This window comes from Triticum dicoccoides, chromosome 4A (genome assembly GCF_002162155.2).
Source record: "Triticum dicoccoides isolate Atlit2015 ecotype Zavitan chromosome 4A, WEW_v2.0, whole genome shotgun sequence".
In the NCBI taxonomy this organism is placed as follows: domain Eukaryota; kingdom Viridiplantae; phylum Streptophyta; class Magnoliopsida; order Poales; family Poaceae; genus Triticum; species Triticum dicoccoides.
In genome coordinates, this window is record NC_041386.1 from 334,761,748 (window position 1) to 334,768,983 (window position 7,236).

Sequence of the window (7,236 nt, forward strand, 5' to 3'; positions counted from 1 at the left end):
ATGGCCATGGAGATAAATTTAAGTCGGGTCAGGTGCTTTGGCGACTTAGATTTAGCGGCTTAGTAGGTGTCAGGCACTTGGGACTCCAAAGACCCACTCATAGCGGCTTATCGCCAGGCGGTTAACAATATAGTTGGTCATTTCAATGGTTATCAAGTGGAGCATCTTGATAGGAGGAAGAATGAGGTGGCTGATGCATTGAGCCGGCACGGGTCTCAACGTAAGCCGTACCTCCCAATGTATTTCTTGATGTGTTGAATAATCCTTCAATCAAATTGCTGTCAGAAGAAGATCTTGCTATTCCTGACCCAGAGGCGCAGTTAGTGGTGGCTCTCCATGCTGTTCCTGATTGGACAGTTCCATACTAGGCTTATACGACCCGGGGCGAGTTAGCAGAGGATGAAACTTTGGCCAGACAGATAACCCGGTGATATAAGTCAATGACTATAGTCAATGGAGAGTTACACCAATGCAGTGTCATGGGCATGTTCCAGCGGTGTGTTTCTCCTGAAGAGGTCCACAAGATCTTAAGGGAAATCCATGAAGGTGATTGTGGTCATCACGCCGTCTCTAAATCTCTAGTGTCTAAAGCCTTTCATCATGGATTTTATTTGTTGACGGCTCATGCTGATGCCACGGATCCTGTCAGTAAGTGTGATGGCTGTCAGAAGTTTTCTCGATAGGCTCATGTGCCGGCTAAAGAATTGAGGATGATTCCAATTTCTTGGCCATTTGTAGTCTGGGGGATTGATATGGTTGGACCTTTCAAGAGGTCTAAGGACAAGAAAACCCACCTCTTGGTGCCGGTTAATAAATTTACCAAGTGGGTTGAGGCAGAACCGGTCAGCAAGTGTGATGCAGCAATGGCGGTTCAATTCATAAAGAAAGTAATCTTCCGTTTTGGTTACCCTCATAGCGTCATAACTGACAATGACACTAATCTGTCTAAGGGTGCTATGAGAGACTTCTGTCAACAGGAGCATATTCATCTTGATGTCTCGTCAGTGGCTCATCCACAGTCTAACGGTCAAGTTGAGAGGGCTAATCAAGAAATCTTGAGAGGTATAAAACCCTGGCTTATGGTTCCTTTCCAGAGAACACCGGGTTGTTGGGTCGAGGAATTACCTTCGGTACTTTGGAGTATAAACACTGAAGGAAATATGCCCTAGAGGCAATAATAAAGTTGTTATTTATATTTCCTTATATCATGATAAATGTTTATTATTCATGCTAGAATTGTATTAACCAAAAACTTAGTACATGTGGGAATACATAGTCAAACAAACTGTCCCTGGTATGCCTCTACTAGATTTGCTCGTTAATCAAAGATGGTTAAGTTTCCTGACCATAGACATGTGTTGTCATTTGATGAACGGGATCACATCAGAGAATGATGTGATGGACAAGACCCATGCGTTAGCTTAGTGATACGTCTCCAACGTATCTATAATTTTTGATTGCTCCATGCTATATTATCTACTATTTTGGACATTATTGGGCTTTATTATCCACTTTTATATAATTTTTGGGACTAACCTATTAACCAGAGGCCCAGCCTAGAATTGCTGTTTTTGCCTATTTTAGGGTTTCAAAGAAAAGGAATATCAAACGGAGTCCAAATGGAATGAAAGCTTTGGGAACGTGATTTTCTCACCGAACATGATCCAGGAGACTTGGACCCTACGTCAGGAAATAAAGGAGGAGGCCACGAGGTAGGGGGCGCGCCTACGCCCCCCCCCCAGGCGCGCCCTCCCCCCTCGTAGGCCCCCTGTTGGTCCACCAACGTACTCCTTCCTCCTATATATACCTACGTACCCCCAAACGATCAGATACGGAGCCAAAACCCTAATTCCACCGCCATAATTTTCTTTATCCACGAGATCCCATCTTGGGGCCTATTCCGGAGCTCCACTGGAGGGGGCATCTATCACGGAGGGCTTCTACATCAACACCATAGCCTCTCCGATGAAGTGTGAGTAGCCTCAGACCTTCGGGTCTATAGTTATTAGCTAGATGGCTTCTTCTCTCTTTTTGGATCTCAATACAATGTCCCACCCCCCACTCTTGTGGAGATCTATTCGATGTAATCTTCTTTTTGCGGTGTGTTTGTTGAGACCGATGAATTTTAGGTTTGTGATCAAGATTATCTATGAAAAATATTTGAATCTTCTCTGAATTCTTTTATGTATGATTGGTTATCTTTGCAAGTCTCTTCAAATTATCAATTTGGTTTGGCCTACTAGATTGATCTTTCTTGCAATGGTAGAAGTGCTTAGCTTTGGGTTCAATCTTGCGGTGTCCTTTCGCAGTGACAGTAGAGGCAGCAAGGCACATATTGTATTGTTGCCATCGAGGATAAAAAGATGGAGTTTTCATCATATTGCATGATTTTATCCCTCTACATCATGTCATCTTGCTTAAGGCGTTACTCTGTTTTCATGAACATAATACTCTAGATGCATGCTGGATAGCGGTCGATGAGTGGAGTAATAGTAGTAGATGAAGGCAGGAGTCGGTCTACTTGTCTTGGACATGATCATACCTAGATATTATCATAACTATGCTCAGTTCTGTCCATTGCTCAACAGTAATTCGTTCACCCACTGTAAAATACTTATGCTCTTGAGAGAAGCCACTAGTGAAACCTATGGCCCCGGGGTCTATCTTCATCATATTAAACTTCCAATAGTTAGTTATTTCCTTTGCTTTTTACTATGCTTTTATTTTACTTTGCATCTTTATCATAAAAATACCAAAATATTATCTTATCATATCTATCAGATCTCACTCTCGCAAGTGACCATGAAGGGATTGGCAACCCCTTATCGTGTTAGTTGCGAGGAGTTATTTGCTTTGTGCAGGTACGAGGTACTCGCGCGTAGCCTCCTACTGGATTGATACCTTTGTTCTCAAAAACTGAGGGAAATACTTACGCTACTTTGCTGCATCATCCTTTCCTCTTCAAGGAAATCCAACGCAGTGCTCAAGAGGTAGCACTTAGCATTATGATCATTTAGTTTTAGTGCTATTGCTTTCTTCATGACTTATACATGTTCCTCTGACTATGAGGTTATGCAACTCCCGAATACCGGAGGAACACCTTGTGTGCTATCAAACGTGAAAACGTAACTAGGTGATTATAAAGATTCTCTATAGGTGTCTCTGATGGTGTTTGTTGAGTTGGCATGGATCGAGATTAGGATTTGTCACTCTGTATACCGAAGAGGTATCGTTGGGCCCTCTCAGTAATGCTCATCACTATAAGCCTTGCAAGCAATTTGATTAATAATTTAGTTAAGGGATGAAGCATTACGGAACGAGTAAAGAGACTTGCCGGTAACGAGATTGAACTAGGTATGATGATACCGACGATTGAATCTTGGGCAAGTAACATACCAATGACAAAGGGAACAATGTATGTTCTTATGCGGTTTGACCGATAAAGATCTTTGTAGAATATGTAGGAGCCAATGTGAGCATCCAGGTTCCACTATTAGTTATTGACCGGAGATGTGTCTCGGTCATGTCTACATAGTTCTCGAACCCGTAGGGTCCATATGCTTAATGTTCGATGATGATTTGTATTATGAGTTATGTGATTTGATGACTAAAGTTTGTTCGAAGTCCTGGATGAGATCACGAACATGACGAGGAGTCTCGAAATGGTCGAGAGGTAAAGATTCATATATTGGAAGGTTACATTCATACACCGGAATGGTTTTGGGAAGTGTCGGATGAGTTTCGGAGTATCGAGTATTATCGGACCCCCCCCCTAGGAAGTTAATGGTCCTACATGGGAGTTAGTGGAGAAGAGAGAGGGCCGGCCAGGAGGTAGCGCCCCCCATTGCCAATCCAAATTGGACAAGGGGTGTGGCCGGCACCCCCTCCTTCCTTCTCTCCTCTTCCTCCTTCCCTCCTCCTAGTTGGAATAAGAAAGGGGCGGATCCTACTTGGATCGGGAGTCCATGTAGGACTCCCCCCTATGGCACATCCCCCTTGGGCTGGCCTCCTCTTCCCCCCTCCTTTATTTATGTGGGAGGGGGCACCCCAAAGGCACACCAAGTCTTCTCTTCGCAGTGTGCGGTGGCCCCCTCCACAGTTACACACCTCGGTCATATCACCGTAGTGCTTAGGCGAAGCCCTACGCCGGTAACTTCATCATCACCGTCGCCACGCCGTCGTGCTGATGGAACTCTCCCTCGTCCTCAACTTGATCAAGAGCTCAAGGGGCGTCATCGAGATGAATGTGTGCTGATACGGAGGTGCCGTAGGTTAGGTGCTAGGATCTATTGAATCGTGAAGACGTTCGACTACATCAACCGCTTTACTAAACGCTTCAGCTTTTGGTCTACAAGGGTACGTGGACACTCTCCCCTCTCATTTATATGCATCTCCTAGATAGATCTTGCATGATCGTAGGAATTTTTTGAAATACTGTGTTCCCCAATAGTGGCATCCGAGCCAGGTCTATGCGTAGATGTTATATGCACGAGTAGAACACAAAGAGATGTGGGAAATAATAGTCATATTGCTTACCAGCAACGTCTTACTTTGATTCGGCGGTATTGTTGGATGAAGAGGCCCGGACCGACATTACATGACCGCGTTCATGAGACTGGTTCTACAGACGTGCTTTGCACACATGTGGTTGGCGGGTGTCTGTTTCTACAACTTTTGTTGAATTGAGTTTGACTATGCCCGGTCCTTGTTGAAGGTTAAAACAACACATTTGACGAAAAATCGTTGTGGTTTTGATGCATAGGTAAGAACGGTTCTTGCTAGAATCCTGTAGCAGCCACATAAAACTTGCAACAACAAAGTAGAGGCCGTCTAACTTGTTTTTGCAGGGCATGTTGTGATGTGATATGGTCAAGACGTGATGAGATAGAAATTTTTGTATGAGATGATCATGTTTTGTAAAAGTTATCGGCAACTGGCAGGAGCCTTATGGTTGTCGCTTTATTTTATGAAAAGCAATCGCCATGTAATTGATTTACTTTATCACTAAGCGTTAGCAATAGTCGTAGAAGCTATAGTTGGCGAGACGACAACGATACTACGATGGAGATTAAGGTGTCAAGCCGGTGACGATGTTGATCATGACGGTGCTTTGGAGATGGAGGTCAAAGGCACAAGATGATGATGGCCATATCATATCACTTATTTTGATTGAATGTGATGTTTATCCTTTAAACATCTTATTTTTCTTAGTACGACGGTAGCATTATAAGATGATCCCTCACTAAATTTCAAGGTACAAGTGTTCTCCCTGAGTATGCACCGTTGCTACAGTTCGTCGTGCTGAGACACCACGTGATGATCAGGTGTGATAAGCTCTACATTCACATACAATAGGTGCAAGCCAGTTTTGCACATGCAGAATACTCGGTTTAAACTTGACGAGCCTAGCATATGCAGATATGGCCTCAGAACACTAGGACCGAAAGGTCGAACGTGAATCATATAGTAGATATGATCAACATAGTGATGTTCACCATTGAAAACTACTCCATCTCACATGATGATCGGACATGGTTTAGTTGATATGGATTACGTGATCATTTAGATGACTAGAGGAATTTCTATCTAAGCGGGAGTTCTTAAGTAATATGATTAATTGAACTTTAATTTGTCAAGAACTTAGTACCTGATAGTATTTTGCATGTCTATGTTGTTGTAGATCAATGGCCTGTTCCCTTAAATTTTAATGCATTCCTAGAGAAAGCTAAGTTGAAAGATGATGGTAACAACTACACGGACTGGGTTCGTAACTTCAGGATTATCCTCATTGCTGCACGGAAGAATTATGTCCTGGAAGCACCGCTAGGTGCAAGACCCGCTGCAGGAGCAACTCCGGGCGTTGTGAACGTCTGGCAAAGCAAAGCTGATGACTACTCGATAGTTCAGTGTGTCATGCTTTACGGCTTAGAATCGGGACTTAAACAACGTTTTGAACATCATGGAGCATAGGAGATGTTCGAGGAGTTGAAGTTAATATTTTAAGAAAATGCCCGAATTGAGAGATATGAAGTCTCCAATAAGTTCTATAGCTGCAAGATGGAGGAGAATAGTTCTGTCAGTGAACATATACTCAGCATGTTTAGGTACCACAACCACTTGACTCAACTAGGAGTTAATCTTCCTGATGATAGTGTCATTGACAGAGTTCTTCAATCACTGCCAGCAAGCTACAAAATCTTTGTGATGAACTATAATATGCAAGGGATGGATAAGACAATTCCCGAGCTCTTCGCGATGCTAAAGGCTGCGGAGGTAGAAATCCAGAAGGAGCATCAAGTGTTGATGGTTAACAAGACCACTAGTTTCAAGAAAAAGGGCAGAGGGAAGAAGGGGAACTTCAAGAAGAACGACAAGCAAGTTGTGCTCAAGTGAAGAAGCCCAAGTCTGGACCTAAGCCTGAGATTGAGTGCTTCTAGTGCAAAGGGACTAGTCACTGGAAGCGGAACTGCCCCAAGTATTTGGCAGATAATAAGGATGGCAAAGTGAAAGGTATATTTGATATACATGTTATTGATGTGTACCTTACTAATGCTCGTAATAGCGCATAGGTATTTCATACTGGTTCAGTTGCTCATATTTGCAACTCGAAACAGGGGCTACAGATTAAATGAAGATTGGCTAAGGACGAGGTGACGATGCACGTGGGAAATGGTTCCAAAGTCGATGTGATCGCCGTCGGCATGCTACCTCTGCATCTACCTTCGGGATTAGTTTTAGACCTGAATAATTCTTATTTGGTCCCAGCGTTAAGCATGAACATTATATATGGATCTTGTTTCATGAGAGACGGTTATTCATTTAAAACAGAGAATAGTGATTTTTCTATTTATACGAGTAATATATTTTGATTGGTCAATGCTATATTATCTACTGTTTTGGGCAATATTGGGCTTTATTTTCCACTTTTATATTAATTTTGGGATATCACAATATCTCTTATTTTAATTAATGCATTTGTATACTTTGTAAAGGGTGGAAGGCTCGGCCTTATGCCTGGTGTTTTGTTCAACTCTTGCCGCCCTAGTTTCCATTATACCGGTGTTATGTTCCTTGATTTTGCGTCCTTACGCGGTTGGGTGTTATGGGAACCCCTTGATAGGTCGCTTTGAATAAAACTCCTCCAGCAAGGCCCAACCTTGGTTTTACATTTGCCTAACAACCTAAGCCTTTTTCCCTTGGGTTTCCGGAGCCCGAGGGTCATCTTTATTTTAACCC